Genomic DNA, 20,085 nt, shown 5'->3' with positions numbered 1-20,085 from the left:
AATCCATCCTTTCACTAATCCATCCACTCTTCCACCCATCCATCCATTCACTCATCCATCCATCTATCCATTTACCCTTCCACCCAAGCCATCCTTTCACTCATCCATCCACTCTTCCACCCTTTCATCCACTCATCCACCCAATCATTTACACTTTCACCCATCCAGCCATCCTCTCACTTACTCATCCATGCACCCAGTCACTCATCAGTCCACCCATTCGCCCGTTCACCTATTCATCAATCCTTTCTTCCTGCACTCCATCCTCCCTTTCACTCATATATGCATTTTTTCACTCATCCATCTACACATTCTTCTTTTCACTCATCCATGCACCCATTCGCCCATCCATTCTGTCAATCATTCATCCATGCTATCATTCATCCATCCATCCTCCCTTTCTTTCTCCAATCCCCTTTTAATTAGCACCCATCCTTCACCCATCCACCCACCCATCCAGTTGCAGGCAGAAGAGGCTCATCTAGAACTTCACCCACACTGTAGTTCCTAAAGCAAGGGGTGAGGTGGGGGAGAGTTCACTATGCCCCTGTACATAGGCAATCTGAAAACTTGGAAGGGATGAGTCATGCATGATACACAGTGCCAGGACATGAGGTGACTGTGACATGGTGTTGTTTCCTTGGCTTTAAGTGGGATGAATAATCTGGGTGTCTCTCCAAGGGGCGTATCTGATGTAATTAAGGGTGTGGCTTAAAACACCCCACCTTAAAATATATGCTCAGCATAATGTGCCGCACGATTGGTATTTTGCTGTTACTAACATTCCATCCAGTAACATTAGACCCACAACAAGACAGGACTATTAGCTTTGTCAATAGATGTTAGTTGCATGAAGTAAATAAAAAAGAAGCAACTATGTCTTTGTTTTATATAATAATAAAAATGCTTCAGCTCTCATTCGGCAAGAGACATAGAGCCAACCGAGACCCTCTGGACAAGGACAGGGTCCTAGAACCCGAAATCTAGAGGCGGAACAAATAGAGTTTCAATTGAAATCCGGAAGAAATAGCAGGCTGGGAGAGTTGAGACTGACAACCCAGAAATCACAGTCTGGATTAGGGCTGTAGAGAGCAGACAAGCAGCAGCCCATGCACGTCCTCCTCTGACAACTACACTATGAGGATGCCCCTGATTCGCACCCTGATGCTAGCCGCGACCCGGGCAGGGGGTGCCCCGAAGCAGATCGACCATTTCTCTAAGTTTTCTCCCTCCCCGCTCTCCATGTAGCAATTCCTATACTTTGGATCTAGCAATGCCTGTGAAAAAACCTCCTTTACCTTCCTGCGCCAGGAGCTGCCAGTGCGCCTCGCTAACATCATGAAAGAGTTTAACTTGCTACCAGATAGACTGCTGGGAACCGCTTCCGTTCAGCTGGTGCAGAGCTGGTATGTTCAGAGTTTGTTGGACATCCTGGAGTTCTTTCATAAGAGTCCAGGGACCAGAGCACCCTTGAACAGTTCGCAAACGCCCTCATCACCATCAGGAACCGGCACAACGATGTGGTCCCAACTATGGCCCAGTGGGTCATTGAGTACAAGGAAGCCTTCGGCATCAACCCAGTGACAAATCAGAATGTGCAATACTTTACGGACTGCTTTTACCTGAGCCGCATCTCTATCCGCATGCTGATCAACCAGCACACTTTGATTTTTGATGCAACAACGAACCCTGCATATCCTAAACACATTGGAAGCATCGATCCGAACTGTGATGTGACTGATGTAGTGAGAGATGCCTATGAAATGGCAAAGATGCGGTGTGATGACTACTATTCCCACAACAGGTGGGTTGGTGTGAGAGTTTACCCATGTGTGCTTGTAACAATCCAGTTTCTCAAAACACTCTTCATTTAATACTTTTTTGTTCCTTGTACAAAGATCCAAGGTATAGATTTATTAGACAAATTCAGTTATCGCTTGGATCCCGAAACTTTAAAGAAGGATATGAACATTTACTCTCATTATCAACTCCAGTAATATGCAATGCTGTTCTTAGTTTTATTAGAGTAGCACTCAGTATTAGAATCCGATATTAATTAATTACTGTTATGGACCATTGACCCTCATAAACGTAATCAGCTCATAGTTTGGTACTAATATTAATTCATTGTATTTGTATTGGAATTTTTTTTTTTAATATATATGTTCTTTTCTAAATCAACCTGTAAATGATGTATTGACTAAATTTATAATGGTATGAAGTCATTGTAGGTATTTTAAATTGTACAATACTATGCTATACTTTTATGATTCTGTTTGTACGAATTGAAATAAAGTTTCAGTGAGCATACTATATGGCTTCGCCTAATCTGGAAATCCAGGCAGTCAATGCTAATGATCCAAGACACCCCATTCACATCGTATATACCCCATCTCATCTCTATCACGTTCTCTTTGAGCTCTTCAAAAATGCCATGTGAGCGACAGTGGAACACCACAGCTCCAGTCCCTAACTTCCACCCATCAAGGTGATGGTGGCTCTGGGCGGCGAAGATGTTGCTATTACGTTGAGTGACAGAGGAGGTGGTGTCCCACTATTTAAGATTGAAAGGCTTTTCAGGTATATGAATTCTAATGCACCCATGCCTCAGCCAGGTGAAGGTGGAACACCTCTGGCTGGTTTTGGATATGGTCTTCCTATTTATAGACTCTAAGCCAAGTACTTCCAGGGTCACCTGCAGATTTGCTCCATGGAGGGCTTTGGAACTGATGCAGTAATTTATCTTAAGGCACTGTAGACAGACTCAGTGGAACACCTTCCTGTCTACAACAAATCTGCCTGGAAGCACTACCAGTCAACTCAAGAAACAGATGACTGGTGCATCCCCAGCAGGGAACCTAAAAATCTCTCTACATATCGGCTCAGCTAGCTGGCAGCATTTTTTGACACCGGCGTGGCACTATGTCAAGGACTAGCTTTGACACCCTCAAAAGACTAAGTCATGAACTAATCTCACACCTGCTGCAATATAGAGGGTGATGTATGCAAGTGGCATGGGGGACCTCACAGTGTGAGGTTTTGTGCAGTGTTTATCTGTTTTTTGTGTCCAAATCCTTCACTGTGGGACTAGTGTGTCCGATTATCTCACAGCACGAGTGCTGTGGCACTTTAAAGAACATGTCTCAAACCTTCATTTGAACAATTTCCAGCACTTAGAACACTCCAAGTATTTTGACCTACCTTTTGCAGCTGTTACCACTAAACTGAAAAGAAATCTGATGGAAAGGCCTTAAAGGGGCATTTGAGAATGTGAAGTTTTGAGACTGATGGAGAGCAATCGACAGAACAGACGTGCGCCGTAGATCGAGGCTGCCACATGCTGGAAGAGCCTAAACTGGCCCAATGTCATTCTGTATGTGGCAATCAGCCGCAGACAGAATGACATTGGGCGGGGTGGGGCTGCTCTTATGCTTCTACGATAAGTGCGAGGCACCCCAGCTGGGAGCAGAGGCCTCTCGCAGGGAAACAGCTCTGTTCCCCTGCAAGGCCCAAAATTACGGCCAAAAGGCGTCCGTAAAAAGGATCCTCACGGACAACTGACATGAGGTTCAAATTACGGACGGTCCGTGAAATTTACGGATGGTTGGTCACCCTAATTTGTTGTGCAGCTAACTAAGGAGCTAGACCCTTCTGAGCTGCTTGCCCTTGCCTCTTTGCGTTTGCCCTTCGTACTGCGCACAGTCGTCCGCGGCACTCGAAGTCCCAGCTAGCTTCTTCTGCCAGGCCTCTACTGTTAGCCTTGATAGTGCGGGCTATGCACAGTTGAGGTTCGCTATGCTGCCGCTGTTGTACTGCAACAGGAAGACCTGGGGCCTTATTTATGAAGGACTTGCGCCAGCGGTGCGTCACTTTTTCTCATTTTAAAAGTGACGCACCGGCGGCGCAAGGCCTTCATAAATAAGGCCCCTGGAGTGGCGTTTCCAGGTGCCCTTTCCTTCACGTCGCGGAACCGCTTCTCTCCCGATTCGTGCCCTGGGCCCAGGATCTTCCTTTTGCCTGCATTTTCTTGCCCCGTTTCCTCCTCTCCGGGGTGGTGGGCAGGGCCGGCTGGGAACCGAAACCAATCCTGCAAACTGCTCGGCTGCACCCCCTCGGGTGAGAAGGGTACAGTCGAGCAGTTTTTGAGGAACAGTTTTGGACAATTTTATTACAGGGGCCGATATTTCTGACCTCGGTAACAAAAACGGCCCCCAGGGGCCCATAAATGGTCCCCACACTGGCGGCCCACCAGGGAAGCGCCCGGTGCCCGCTATGGCCAGTCCAGCCCTGGTGGTGGGGGCGGGGAAGCAGATATGTTATGCCGTCCTGTGCAGTGCCGCTTTTTGACGTTTGCTTTTTGTATGGCACCCATTCATCTGCATCACTCGCTGTCCTGGCTTGCTTCTTCCATCAGGCCTTCACCATTGACCTTGTTAGTACGGCTCCACACAGGCGAGGTTCGCTATGCCAAAGGTGTTGCACTGCTGCGACTTTATCCAATAATTCTGGCTCCGAAACTCCCGGATATGTGTGCAGATTAACGGGGGATTATGCAGTGGGCCGTAGGAGCTTCACTTGCTAGCAGACATCTTTCTCGACTTCAAGCCATGTCCCCCGGATAGGTAAAATTAAATAGAAAAATAAATAAAACCACTTACCTCGCTGAATCGCTGACTTAGCAATGCGGCGAGCGCAAGGTAAGTGGTTTGATTTATTTTATTACTTAATTTTACCTATCCCGTCATCTTTCGACTCCCCCTCCACACCGCCATGCCGCACCACTCTTATCTGAGCTGGCCGTACCTGGCTGGGTCTCAGGGTGGTTCCCATGAAGGGATAGGCAGGCACACCTAGTTCTCGTCTGGTCCCTTGCCTACCCGTGCCTTATGCTGGGCACCCCTCAACAGGGAATTCTTGCCCTCCTGGAACTTGTATGAGGGACTACTTGCTTTATCACTCAGCTCTTATCATGGGTGAGCGTGTGTAGGAAACATCACAGCGCAGGTCTTGTGTTACTCATTCAGGGCCCACTATACCAACCTAGCAGTTCCTGTGCTGAGCATCAAACATCTAGCAGTAGGGCATATCATGTTTGGGCTGGGGACACAATCTTCAGCCATATCTCTCTTGTGCTGGGAACCCACGGAAGGGGGTACCATGCCCACTCAGCAGGTCTTGTAGTAGGCACCCACCCATTCAGTAGATCTCTCTTGTGCTGTGTGGTCACTACCCGCCTACCCAGCTGGGGCAGTCATGCAACCCAGCAGGCTACTGTGTGCTTGCTACCAAGGAACGTGGAGTCCATATCTGCAGGGGCTCTGTGTACTCACCCAACAGGTCTGTCTTAAGCAGGCACAAGGGGGGGGGGGGGCTCCATGTTAGAGCTAACATGCATCCCGAATTTGCTGCTACAGTCACAGATTTTCACCATCTGTCCCGGCAGATTTTATTAAATTTAGCACATGTCCCAGTTTTCAGACAGGGTAGACTGAACACAGAGGGAGGGGCCAGGTTTCACATGGCCCTGTGCAGGATTAGTTAGAGAGCGCCTCCAGCAGGAAAAAAATTAGATAACAAAGTTGAGACTGTGCATAAGTTGCATTTAATGTCCTTGTCTCATGGTCCCTGGTTTTTATGCTCTAAAAAGAGCACCACGCCGCCTCGGGACATGGTGTTAGGACTAAGAACCACCATGGGCCGCGCCCTCTTGAGCTCTTGCAATGATGTGGTACTCTCCCGGGTGGTGGCCTTCCTTCCAATAGGTGCCTGTTTCTTTTTGACTTTCATCGCGAGATGTGTGGGGGGGCAGTGCTTAATTTGTAGAACTTTAAGTGCCAGGGCTCTCGTCAGGCAGCCACTGTAGCTTGCACCACACATTGCCCCTGCCATGCTGCCAATGATAGAAACAACGTAATTACCAACCATCAGACCCCCTACAATTGACCTTATTTCAGGCCCACAAAGCTATAAGGAAGGATTCTGCGGCAGCTAATAGTCATTTTAATGTATATTTACTTAATAATGAAGTGTTGTGATCATCTCTAAATTAGCCAGACAGCACCACCTTCTGGTAGACTGTTACAAGCGCCAGTGTTGACAGTTAAGTGCTGGTGCTGAGCACTGGAAAGCACCTGCTCAAATTAAGACTGGGTGGAGTTTGACATGAAACGGGACACAACCTTTATACCGCATTCATTACAACGCATGCTTTTACCCCGCATGCAGTTGCAATGCAATTGGCTTGCTGTAGGGGGTAGAAGGTGTTGGATTTAACTCCAACACCTTCCCTACTGTTACACAGACTGGAGTTGGAATTGTAAATTATACTATTCCAACATTCAGCACACCCCAACAGCACGTCGGGGTAAAAAATTGCATTGCAACGCCATGCGGTGCAAAAGCTTGCGTTGTAACGTCTTACAACCACATGAAACAAATGTTTTCAGCGCCACCTGCACGTCACCTCGGCCGCCGCAATGGCCATGGGCATTTATGCCAGTCTGCCCCTGATCTCCTCCTTTTTTCTGTGGAACAGTGAGGCAGCAGAGGTGGTCTGTGTGCGCACTGGTAGGCTGCTCTTTTCCCGCTCACCCAGCTCCTATTTCGGTCAGGAAACACACTTCCAAGTTTACTTCTAATCATCAGTGGGGAGGGAGGCCTCCAATTCATACTTCCCAGAACGGCACTGAGGGTAGCGTGCAGCAATCCTGATCTTGTAGGGAATGTACACACAGCACTCGAGGCTTGGACTCACGGTTCACCAAAGTAGGGCATGGGCTTTAGCACCTGGTCACAATAATCGCAGCTCCTCAGACCACACGGGGTTGGAGAGGTGGGACCCTGGTGACATGGACAAGGGTACAGTGAGTTGGGACAGCCCCTCACGGATGCATGTTTCACCTGTGTGGTCCATGAGGGATGTTGGATTGCCATAGACCTTGGTGTTGTCATGTTTATGATGGTGGCCTTGTGTGCATATAATTTGTATGCTCATTTTAGGACCCATAAAGATTAATTCATATGTCTCTCTGTATTTTGACTGATGTACTTCATTGCGTGCTGTATGATGTTTGTTTCCTTTGATTTCATTGCCTCTTACAATGTAAATGTTATGTTGTGTGCTTCCCTTGCTTGTAATAAACACAACCTTTACCCATCGGTGTACGGTCCAGACTGGGGTGCCAGGATCACTCTACCATGATCACCCAAGCTACGCACCATGTCACCCAGCAGGTCTGTCTTACCCTGGTTGCCCAGGGGCGGGAGCTCCATGCCAATTCACGATGTGTTATCAACCCACACTTTAGCAACTATAGCGGGTGGAGGTTTATTGATGGGCCTCTGCTGTTTGCAACTCGGTAGACAAAGGCTCATAATTAACACAAAAGGATGGGCAAGTGTGTGAGTGAAAGGATGGATGGATGTGTGAAATGGTGGATAAGTGGGTGAGTGAAGAGGTGGATGGATAGATGCATGGATGAATAACATAGTGAAAGGATGGATGAGAGTAAAGGAGGAAGCATGGATGAATGGATGGGTGGATGTGCTGAAGAATGGATAGATGAGAGAAACAATGGATGGCTGAGTGAGTAAAAGGATACATGGATGGATGGACGGATGGATGGATGGGTGAATGGAGTGAGTGAAAGGCTGGATGGATGGACGGGTTTATAGGGTAGAAGAATGGGTGGATGAATGAGTGAAAGGATGGATACATGGATCAGTGAAAGGATGGATACATGGATCAGTGAAAGGATGGATGTAAGGACGGATAAGTGAAGAAGGGATGAATGAGTGAAAGAAAGGATCAATGGATGGCTGGATAAAAGGGTGGACAGATGGATTAGTGAAAGGTTAACTGGATGGATGGGTGAGTGAACTGATGGATAAACAAGAGAGTGAAAAGGTGGACAGATAGATGCATGGCTGAATGAACGAAAGGATGGCTGTAAGGATGGATGAAAGAAAAGGAGGAAGTATGGATAAGTGAAATAGTGAAGGGATAGATGGATGAGTGGATGGAAAATGAATTGAGTGAAAGGGTGCATGAATGTGTGAACTGAGGGATGGTTGAGTGAAAGAATGGATGGATAGGTGAAAGGAAGAGTAGATGGATGGCTGGATGAAAGGGGGAATAGGTGGATGAGTAAATGGGTGAATGGATGGACAAATGAGTGAAAGGGTGGGCGGATGGATGAATGAGTGAATGAAATGATGGATGTAGGGGTGTTGTCAACCTCCTACTTAAGCAGCTACAGCACCAGTGGGGTTTCTGATGGCTTCTTCTGTCTGCAATTCAGCAGACAAAGACTCATAATATTGAGGAAGGGTGGGAAGGTGAGTGAGTGAAAGGATGGATGGATAAATGTATGTGTAGGTCTATACATTCATGAATGAGTGAAAGGATGGATGTAAGGATGGATAAGTGAAAGGAAGTAAGGATGGGTAATGAGAGAATGGACGGAAGGGTGAAAGGGTATATGGTTGGTTGATGGATGGACTGAAATGCTGGATGGATGATGGGTTGAAAGAGTGCATGGATGGATGAGTAAAAGGATGGATGTGTGAAAAATGGATAAATGAGTGAAAGGAAGAGAGGATTGATGGCTGGTTGAAAGAGTGTAAGGATGGATGAAAGAAAGTATGGATGACGACACCCAGCTCATCCTCTCCCTCACCAAGGACCCACACACCGCCAAAACCAACCTCCACGAGGGAATGAAGGCCATCGCCGATTGGAAGAGGAGCAGCCGTCTGAAGCTGAACTCGGACAAGACGGAGGTCCTCATCCTCGGACCCACCCCCTCAGCCTGGGACGACTCCTGGTGGCCGACCACACTGGAAACAGCACCAACACCGACCGACCATGCACGCAATCTAGGACTCTTCCTCGACTCCTCCCTCTCCATGTCTAAGCAGGTCAACGCCGTCTCCTCCTCCTGCTACAACACCCTCCGCATGCTTCGCAGGGTCTACAAGTGGATCCCGACCCAAACAAGAAGAACGGTGACACAGGCCCTCGTCAGCAGCAGACTGGACTACGGCAACGCACTCTACGCAGGAATCCCAACCAAACACCTACGACGACTACAATGCATCCAAAACACCTCCGCCCGACTGAACTCAAACGTCCCCCGCCACAGCCACATCACCCCCCACCTGAGAGACCTACACTGGGGCCCCGTTTACATGAGGATCACCTTCAAGCTCCTCACCCACGCACACAAAGCACTCCACAACGCCGGACCAGCCTACCTGAACAGCAGACTCAGCTTCCGCTCCCCCACCCGCCAGCTCCGCTCTGCCAGCCTCGCCCTCGCCGCTGTCCCCGCATCCAACGAATGAGATCCTTCTCCTACCTCGCCGCCAAGACCTTGAACACCCTCCCTACCCACATACAGCAGACCCAAGACCTACTCGCCTTCAGAAGACTCCTCAAGACCTGGCTCTTCGAGCAGTGGCAGCACCCCCCCCCTCCCCTCAGCGCCTTGGGACCCTCACGGGTAACTAGCGCGCTTTACAAGTACTCTGATTGATTGATTGATTGAGCGAGTGAAAGGATGGATGACTGAAAGGGTAAATGAATGGATGGATGTGTGAGTGAAATGGTGGAATAATGGGTGAGTTAAAAGGTGAATGGTTAGATGCATGTCTGAATGAGGGAAAGGATGGATTTAAGGATGGATAAGTGAAAGGAAGGAAGGATAATGGATGAGTGAATGGGTAAATGGATGGGTGGATGACTGAAAAGTTGAATGATGAGAGAAAGGATGGATGAGTGAGTGAAAGCATGGACTGATGAGTTAAAGGGTAAATGGATGGATCGGTGAGTGGGTGGATGGATTGACTGAGTGAAATGGTGGATGGATGGCTGATGGATGGACGAGCAAAATAATGGATGTAAGGATGGATGAGTAAAAGAATGGATGAATAGGTGAAGGGCAGGGTAGATGGATGTAAGGATGAAAGGGCAGATGGATAGATGAGCAAATGAAAGGATGGATAGATGAGTGAAAGGGTAAATGGATCAATGGGTGGATGAGTGAAAAGGTGGCTGGAGAGATACATGGCTGAATGACTGAAAGGATTGATGTAAGGCTGGATGAATGAAAGGGAGGATGGATAGATGAGTGAAAGGGTGAATGGATGGATGATGAGAGGATGGATAGATGTTTAAGTTAAAGCATGGTTAAATTAGTTAAAGGGTAAATGGATGGATCTATGAGTGGATAGGTAGATGGAATGGATGGATGAAATTAAATTAAAATAGAATATGTAGAGCATAACTATTACCCTGGGGTGTCTAGGCGCTCAATCCTCTATGAACTGCAGTACATACAGGAGTCCAAGAGCGCACAGATAATTTGCTGGCTTATAGCCAAGTTTTAAAAAAAATCCTGAAGTCAAGCAGATTTGAATTGGTCTTAAGTGCTAAAGGTTGTGTGTTCCCTAGTCTTGCTGTACTTGTGACAAAGCTCTTACCGCCCCATCTGACTCTTTTAAATCTGGGAACAACAAGGTTTCCACTGGAGGAGAAGCGGAGAGATCTTGTCGGAACATATGGCTGAAAGCGTTGTGGCAGCTGCAGAGGGCCCAGGCCATGAGTGAACAGATGGATGAGTGAAAGAATGGGTGGATCAGTGAAGGGGAGGGTGCATAGATGGCTTGATAAAAGGGTGAGAGAAAGGGTGAATGGATGGACAAATGAGTAAATGGGTGGATGGAATGATGGATAGATGGATGTATGAGTGAAACGGTGGATGGATGAGTGAATTGATGGATGGCTGAGTAAAAGGGTGGATGGATAGATGAAAGAAAAAATGGATGGATGGCTGAAAGGGAATGGACAAGTGAAAGGATGGATGAGTGAGTAAAAGGATGGCTATGTGCGATGGATAGGTTTGAAGATAGATGGATAGGTTTGGATATGAATGGGTGGACGGGTGGGCGGAATTGTGACAGACTGAATGTTGGAGGAAAGACTGAATGAATGACAGAATGTAAAGATGAAATGGTGGATGTCAGCGGGTGGATGGAAGGATGAAAAGATGAATGGGTAGATGCTTGGATGGAAAAGACAGGCAAGCTCTTTTGGGGAGGGTTGCAATGATATGCTTTGCTTGCTTAGTGTCATAAGAGCATAGGTTCAAAGTGGGGGGTGTTTAATTTTTAAGGCTACTCCCCTGTACCAAGTCATTGGGAAATAGCATCCCCTACCAGGACCAAGACAGGGGTGTGATGTCTGTGAGTGCAGTCACTCACCATGAAGAAGCGCATCCTCGGAGGGGTGAGGAGAGTGTGAAGGGGGTGCAACAGGGGGGCTGCTGCTAATCAAAGGGCGCTGATGGATCCTTAGCGGGAATTACTAGGAGCCGGGCTCTGATGAGGAGGTAAGCGCAGGTTAATGGCGCCTCCCGCAGAGCAATGCCAGCTGGAGGGAGCGATGGGAGGGAGTCCTGGGGGATCATTAGGTATTCTCTGTGCACGTGAGCACAGGAGAGGCGGGGGCGCCTGCATCACAAGGAGGGCCCACCGATCAATGTGGGCGGGGGAGTGGGGAGAGAGCGACGCATGTGTGACAGCAGCGAGGGATGTGGGGAGAGGAAGGAGAAGATGTAGAGGAAAGGAAGAACTAAAGAGGCAGAATGAAAGACACAAGGATGTGGCGTTCCACCCAGATCTGCCGACTTTGAAACTGGGAACCAGATTCGAGTTCGGCGCCAGCTCAACATCTTGTGATTCTCAAATAATAAAATCTGTCAGTGCAAAACATCTTTACATGACATTGTATAATGTAGATGGTGCTCCAATACCTTCGAGTCGAGTTCGCTCTATATAAAACTGCAAAAAAAATCTACCCATCTGACCATTAATGTAACTGATTCAGCGCTGTATAAAAGTACAAAAAAGAAAGGAAAAGCATGGTAATTAGAGACAGAGAGAGGCAAATATCCAAGAGCGTAGAGAGATAGGGAAGGAAAGGAAATCAGGGACATTTTAAGAGTTTCGGGGGCCCTGGGCCAAACATATTTTGGGGTCCCCTGTGCGGAACAGCTTTGAATTTATGATCCAGTTTCATAATTTTCATTCCCTCTACTGACAGTGCACAGGCACACTTGACCAAATTCTAAATGTGTTTACATCTAATATTCAGAGATAGTGATGTTTTCAATTTTGTAACACAGCAGCTCACTAATATTATTGCAAATAATCTTTGCTACACACTCCCATTTCGCATTTGTGCACTCCTGTTTTGGTCTAAAAGTAACTTTGTTGATGGATGTTTCATGAAACACAAACACAATATTTCTCTGCAAACTGTCTAGAGTATACTCTCACACAACCCACATTATGAGTAAATGAAAGGAAAAAGGGATTTAAAATAATCTATTTAAAACGATTCGAGGTCATCAGGGCAAGACTCTCTGCAGAACAGAAGGGGCGATGAAAAGCAGGGGCCCTGGGCCAGAGCCCACTTTGCACATGCCTTAAAACGTCTCTGAAGGAAATGGGTAGAAGTCGAGGCAGGAGATATATGCTGGTAAAAAGTGAGGAATGGTGCACTGTGGGTCACTTTGGTGCAGCTGACACTATCCAGAGCCCCCCATGACCCAAACTCCTGCAGACAGATCGCGGATGCTGGAAGCTTGGAGGGGTGGGCATGCTTCATGTTCTCTCGGTGCCTTCACCCTCACACACAAAGCTCAGTCTGCACTCCACCCCATATTAAATTATCTTAATTTCACTTACATATTCTTTCAGTGATTTTGCTTTGTAATTAAATGTTTTCGCAATAAAATGCTCGATTTAGCATGCTTATTAATATAATTTTGGCTAAAAAAAACTTATCAGCACATCTCTTCGAGATCAGCTATCACATACATAAGATAACATGACATAAGGTAGCATAACATACATAATATAAACATACATAAAATAACAGGACAAACATACATAACAACCATATGTAACATAACATAAACATACATAACATAACGGTACATAACATATAATGTGTATTTGTGAAGCACAATTTCACCCAAGGGTATCATGGCGCGGAATAACAGATGTTTATTGTTACCCAACTCAATGGTACACATTTTATCTACCTCAGAAGGATGAAAGGCTGAGTGGACCCGCCGGGATTTGAATAGCGTTTGTATGTGGCCACATGATGTGTGCAGAACTGCTGAAAGAGGTCTTTTTGGGTAAGCGCCACAATACGCACCATGCGCGGGTTTGGGACTCAGTATGCGCCCATCATGGGTATGGCATCTGCAGTGCCATAGCAACCTGAACGTTCAGGCACACTCACTCACAAGACTTTAAGCAATGTGTGGTCGTGAGATAGAATTGTATGCCCTGTACTGGCCTCTTGGAGTCCTGCTGAAGTCATATCCGTTTCCAGGTCAGAGGTCCTACGCTGAGGGCCAGGAAGTTTACAGGGGGAGGTGGGGCAGTTCCTTCGACCCATCCATTCCCTTTAGGATTGGCAGGAGTTTATTTATTTATGCGTTTTTATGTAGCGCGGACTTTACCCGAAGGTATCAGAGCGCTTCACAATAGGAACGTTAAGGATACATGAGGAGAAAATTACAAGTGAACAAATTACAAAAGCAAACGTTGAGTTACATGAGGTAAAAGTGACAATTGTGAGCAAACAAAATACAAGAGGTAGCAAACGGTACAATACTGGAGGAAAAAAAAGTGACGTGTGCAAGTTACAAAGGCGTACAAAGTAGAGGTATAGTACTGCAATAAATGGCAGACACTCAAGCACAAGAACAAACATTATGTAGGCAATGGTGGCACTTGTACAAGTATCTAAAGCTAACAAAATGTAGGAGGTAGCAAACAGTGTGTTACAAGAGAAAAGTGACGTGTGCATGTTACAAAAGAGTACCAAACACAGGTAGAAGGATAATACTTCAATAAATGGCAGACCACTCAACACCACTCAAACCACAAGAACACACTGGGAAGGCACTTCCATAGTCATGGAGAAAAGAAATTCCTATAATGGAAGGTCCTCCTGCAGATAATAGAAAGGGCGAGCATTGTATTTGGAAGTGTCTTTGAAGGAGGAGAACTTTGAGGTCAGTTTTGAAGGCCTGGGAGGAGGTGGTGTTCCGGAGCTGAGGTGGAAGTGAGTTCCAGATTCTCGCTGCGTTGCCTGAAAAGGATTGGGCCATCGATCTTTCCTTCTTGAAAGTGGGAGGTTCAAGCAGTAGATTTTCCGCATTACGTGATGGTCTAGAGCCACCAGAGAGTTTCAGTTTATTCGCCAGGTAGCTAGGACAGGAGAAGTGCAAGGCTTTGAAAGGGAGATCTACTCCCAAGGTGATTTGGCTCCGAGGTCCCTTGGGGGCGAGGTGGCCGCTCTTCCTCATTCTTGATTTTCGCGTTGTTGAGAGGAGGAGCACTTCAAGGTGTTCTGTTGAATCTGGGGTCAGGTAGGGTGACACTAAGGACTGTGACCGTGGGGCGCTTGCGCTGTGGCCTGGCATGCCTTTGGACAGGATGAGGAGCATTGTAATGAGGGCTCGACTAGGAGAAGGGCCCTTAAATAACAGCAGAAGAGTGGGTCGGGCCCGTTTATGGAAAGGAAGAGGCGCTTGGGAAAAAGCGAGAAGGGGCCAGTGAAAGACTGGCCCTTGGATAAGAGCAAGAAGGGAGGACTTCAACCAGACTGGAAGGGGGTCTTCAAGGAGCGCAAACTGGGTCATAAGAGCAGGAGGGGCATGGATTGAGAGGAGGCAGCAGGGTCTTCAAGGACAGAAGTAGGGGCCCTACACGGAGAGAGGAAGGGGTCTTTCATTCGGAGAGGAAGGAAGACTTCAATAGGAGAAAATTTGGACCTTCAGTGGCAGACAATGGGGACCTTCAGTGGGAGACCTTGGGGACCATCAGAGGGACATATTGGGGACCTCCAGTGGGAGACATTGGGGACCTTCAGTGGCAGACAATGGGGACCCTCAGTGGAGACATTGGGGACCTCCAGTGGGAGACATTGGGGACCTTCAGAGAGACACATTGGGACCTTCAGTGGAAGACATTGGGGACCTTCAGTGGGAGACATTGGGGACCTTTAGTGGGAGACAATGGCGACCTTCAGTGGAAGACAATCGGGACCTTCAGTGGGAGACAACGGCGCCCTTTAGTGGGAGACTATGGGGACCTTCGGTTGGAGACAACGGCGGCCTTCAATGGGAGACAATCGGGACCTTCAGTGGGAGACAACGAGGACCTTCAGTGGGGACAACGGCGACCTTCAGTGGGAGACAATGGCGACCTTCAGTGGGAGACAATGGGGACCTTTATTAGGAGACAGTGGTGACCTTCAGTGGGAGACAATGGCGACCTTCAGTGGGAGACAATGGCGACCTTCGGTGGGAGACAATGGTGACCTTCAGTGGGAGACAATGGGGACCTTCAGTGGGTGACAACGGCGACCTTCAGTGGGAGACAATCAAGACCTTCAGTGGGAGACAATGGTGACCTTCAGTGGGAGACAACGAGGACCTACAGTGGGAGACAATGGCGACTTTCAGTGGGAGACAACCGGGACCTTCAGTGGGAGACAACTGGGAACTTCAGTGGGAGACAACGGGGACCTTCAGTGGGAGATAGGGGGGACCTTCAGTGGGCGACAACGGCGACCTTCAGTGGGAGACAACGGCGACCTTCAGTGGGAGACAATGGGGAACCTTCAGTGGGAGACAATCAGGACCTTCAGTGGGAAACAATGGCGACCTTCAGTGGGAGACAATGGTGACCTTCAGTGGGAGACAATGGGGACCTTCAGTGGGAGACAACGGCGACCTTCAGTGGGAGACAATTGGGACCTTCAGTGGGAGACAACGGCAACCTTCAGTTGGAGACAACGGGGACCTTCAGTAGGAGACAATGGCGACTTTCAGTGGGAGACAATCAGGACCTTCAGTGGGAGACAACGGGGACCTTTAATGGGGACAATGGCGACCTTCAGTGGGAGACAACGGGGACCTTTAATGGGGACAGTGGCGACCTTCAGTGGGAGACAATGGCGACCTTCAGTGGGAGACAACGGGGACCTTCAGTGGGAGACAATGGCGACCTTCAGTGGGAGATAATGGCGACCTTCAGTGGGAGACAATGGCGACCTTCAGTGGGAGACAATGGCGACCTTCAGTGGGAGACAACGGGGACCTTCAGTGGTAGACAACGGGGTCCTTCAGTGGGAGACAATGGCGACCTTCAGTGGGAGACAATCAGGACCTTCAGTGGGAGCAACGGCGACCTTCAGAGGGAGACGAAAGGGCGATTCGATAGGAGCAGAAGGTGCGTTTCTATGAGAGAGAGACTGATGAGAAAAGAAGAGGAGTTTGAAATAAAGCAGGAAGGGGCCATTGTGAGACAGCAGGGAGAGATCATAGGTGCCTATCTGGGACAGAGGACGGGGAGTGGAATTGAATGAGAGCAAAGAAAGAAAGAACATGTTCTTCAGTGAGAGCAGGACGGAGGAGCTGTTCATTGAAATCTGAATGGAAACCTTCATTGAAAGCAAGCGTCCGCATAAACGCCCCAAGCTGGTGCTGGGAGCCAGGGTTCGAGCCTCAAGGGCGCGTCCACATCCTGTGATTCTGGGCAAATCACTTAATTCTCCCCGTGCTTGAATGTGTAATGTAAAATATACAGTGCTCAAGTGCTCATGTAAAGCGCTCCAATACCTTCGGGTCGAGTTCGCACTATATAAAATATGCAAAAAAAAAAAAAAGCGAGGCCCTTGAAGGAGAGCTGATGGGGCCCTTCAGTGAGCGGACAGAGCCAACGCTTCAAATAGGATCAATGTCCCCGAACATCATCAGAAGGGGTTTTCCAGTGGGCAAAGTAGCAGGCCCTTTTCATGAGAGCAGGCACAAAAAACTCCTAAATAAACTTTAATTGATTCAACATCAGGCAGCCCAACTGAGCCTAAATCTCAGAAGCCATCATCAAACCACGACAAACCAAAATCCCTCTTTTGGCCTCCATAAGAAGGCCAAGTGTAAATTCAGAATCCTATTCCCCATGTAGATGGAGTGCTTCAGTAGAGGTGCTTCAGTAGTGGTCCTGGCAGTATAAAATAAACGGCTCCTCTTTATGTACTAAACACAGCTCTCAGATCCAACATTTTCGCACAATTATACTAAACACTTGACATGGTTGAAAGACAAAGCACTTGGGGCCTCATTTATGAGGCTGTGCGTCACTTTTACGCCGCCAGTGTGTCACTTTTTGTGACGCGCCAGTAGTGTAAAAAATGCGCCTTGTTGCGCCATATTTACAAAGTGACGCATCTAGGTAGATGCGTCACTTTGTAAACTCCTGCGCCACATTATACCTGCACCAGGTATAATGTATGCAAGGGGGGCATATTGACGCAAGAAAGGATCGTAGAAGTGACGAAGTGAAATCTATGAGATTTCACTGCGTCACTTTTAGGACACCATTGCGTCAAAATCTTACGCCTGCCTCACAGCAGGCGTAAGACTGATGCAGGCCCTTTCACATGGGGCTTGCCCCATGTGGAAGGACACATTGCTGGAGTTGCGTCACTTTTTTGACACACTCCAGCAATGCATCACTTTTGCGCTTACAGATACGTCAGAAATACTGACGTATCTGTAACTCCTTGCGACATGATGCGTCATACATTAAATATGACGCATCAGGAGTGCGCACTGAGAAGTGACGCATCGCTGCTTTCACGCAGCGATGCGTCCTTTCTCATAAATGAGGCCCTTGGAGTCCAAGGATATAAATCCTGGAATGCTCTCAATCCTACTCTGAGATGGAAACCTAACCTCCTACGGGTTAGGAAACGGTTGGAAACAGCATAGACTCATTGAAAGACAGAACTGTTGAAAGATGCCGTTCACTCACTTGATGCAATCTAACTTCTGACAGAGGAAGCCGTGAAACAAACGCAAAGACTACATTTCTTTTCCCAAATATACTTTTTTCAGCCATCTCAAATGGGTCATGAACAATGACATGTCCAGAGATCGATTTATCATAAGCAATGGTCGATTATGCCCATAGCAGACGTTCTTCCACGAGCAGCAATGGACAGAAACCACGTCTTTTTCAGCGCAGGCTCGAACTGTCTGGGAAGATCCCGTCGGACCATCCTGCCCACTAGCCAACCCAACCTAACTTCTGCCCTGTTTCCTTCATCCCAACCCACTAAATGGAGTATTATTTATGAAAAAGAATTTCAACCCGAGCTCGCATGTATATATTTGCCAAAAGAAATGTACTAATCTTGTGGAAAGTGGTTCATATGCACCAAAGAAGTGTGCCTTTCAACGAGGGCAGAGGCGTGGTGGTGAGAGGGGTGCATGCGAGGCGACGTGGGCTGTGAAGGAGACCCTGCAATAAGAGTTGGGAGAAGGCCCATCAGTGAGAGCAAGGAGAGGTTCCATCAAGAAAAGCAAAAGGGTCCCTTGGTAAGAACAGGAGAGGTTCTTACATTAGAGCAGTGTCAGGGCCCTTCAGTACCGACAGGAAGGGGGACCCTTGAATAGAAGCAGAAAGAGGGCCCTTCAAAGTCAGCAGGGATTGGGCCCTTCAATACCAGCAGAAAGAGGGCCCTTCAGTAGAAGCAGAAAAAGGGCCCTTCAGTAGAAGCAGAAAGAGGGCCCTTCAATAAAAGCAGGGAGGACGGCCCTTCAGTACCAACAGGAAAAGGGCCCTTCAATACCAGCAGGGAGAGGGCCCTTCAATACCAGCAGGGAAAGGGCCCTCCAATAAAAGCAGGGAGAGGGCCCTTCAATACCAGCTGAAAGAGGGCCCTTCAATACCAGCAGGGAGTGGGCCCTTCAATACCAGCAGAAAGGGGCCCTTCAGTACCAGCCGGAAGATGGCCCTTCAATACCAGCAGAGAGAGGGCCCTTCAATAAAAGCAGGGAGAGGGCCCTTCAATACCAGCATAAATAGGGCCCTTCAATACCAGCAGAAAGAGGGCCCTTCAATACCAGCAGGGAGAGGGCCCCTCAATACCACCAGGGAGTGGGCCCTCCAATAAAAGCAGGGAGAGGGTCCTTCAAAAGCAGTAGAGAGAGAGGGCAATGCAATACCAGCAGGGAGAGGGCTCTACAATACCAGCAGGGTGAGGGCCCTTCAATACTTTCAGAAAGGGGCCCTTCAATACCAGCAGAAAGGGGCCCTTCAATACCAGCAGGGAGTGGGCCCTTCAATACCAGCAGGGAGTGGGCCCTTCAATACCAGCAGGGAGTGGGCCCTTCAATACCAGCAGAAAGGGGCCCTTCAATACCAGCCGGAAGATGGCCCTTCAATACCAGCAGAGAGAGGGCCCTCCAATAAAAGCAGGGAGAGGGCCCTTCAATACCAGCAGAAAGAGGACCCTTCAATACCAGCAGGGAGAGGGCCCTTCAATACCAGCAGAAAGAGGACCCTTCAATACCAGCAGGGAGTGGGCCCTTCAATACCAGCCGGAAGATGGCCCTTCAATACCAGCAGAGAGAGGGCCCTCCAATAAAAGCAGGGAGAGGGCCCTTCAATACCAGCATAAATAGGGCCCTTCAATACCAGCAGAAAGAGAGCCCTTCAATACCAGCAGGGAGAGGGCCCCTCAATACCACCAGGGAGTGGGCCCTCCAATAAAAGCAGGGAGAGGGTCCTTCAAAAGCAGTAGAGAGAGAGGGCAATGCAATACCAGCAGGGAGAGGGCTCTACAATACCAGCAGGGTGAGGGCCCTTCAATACTTTCAGAAAGGGGCCCTTCAATACCAGCAGAAAGGGGCCCTTCAATACCAGCAGGGAGTGGGCCCTTCAATACCAGCAGGGAGTGGGCCCTTCAATACCAGCAGGGAGTGGGCCCTTCAATACCAGCAGAAAGGGGCCCTTCAATACCAGCCGGAAGATGGCCCTTCAATACCAGCAGAGAGAGGGCCCTCCAATAAAAGCAGGGAGAGGACCCTTCAATACCAGCAGAAAGAGGACCCTTCAATACCAGCAGGGAGTGGGCCCTTCAATACCAGCCGGAAGATGGCCCTTCAATACCAGCAGGGAGTGGGCCCTTCAATACCAGCCGGAAGATGG

General features: G+C 48.3%; 1 pseudogene; it reads left to right on the top strand.

Annotated features, from left to right (window-relative positions):
* The first annotated feature begins 1,137 nt into the window (after positions 1 to 1,137).
* Positions 1,138 to 2,890, top strand: LOC147748387 (pyruvate dehydrogenase (acetyl-transferring) kinase isozyme 2, mitochondrial-like; annotated as a pseudogene).
* The last annotated feature ends 17,195 nt before the right edge of the window (positions 2,891 to 20,085 follow it).

The sequence above is a fragment of the Lissotriton vulgaris genome, chromosome 1_1 (assembly GCF_964263255.1).
Source record: "Lissotriton vulgaris chromosome 1_1, aLisVul1.2, whole genome shotgun sequence".
Classification (NCBI taxonomy): Eukaryota; Metazoa; Chordata; class Amphibia; order Caudata; family Salamandridae; genus Lissotriton; species Lissotriton vulgaris.
Note: the sequence above shows the minus strand (reverse complement) of the source record. Positions and strands in the feature narration are given on the sequence as shown.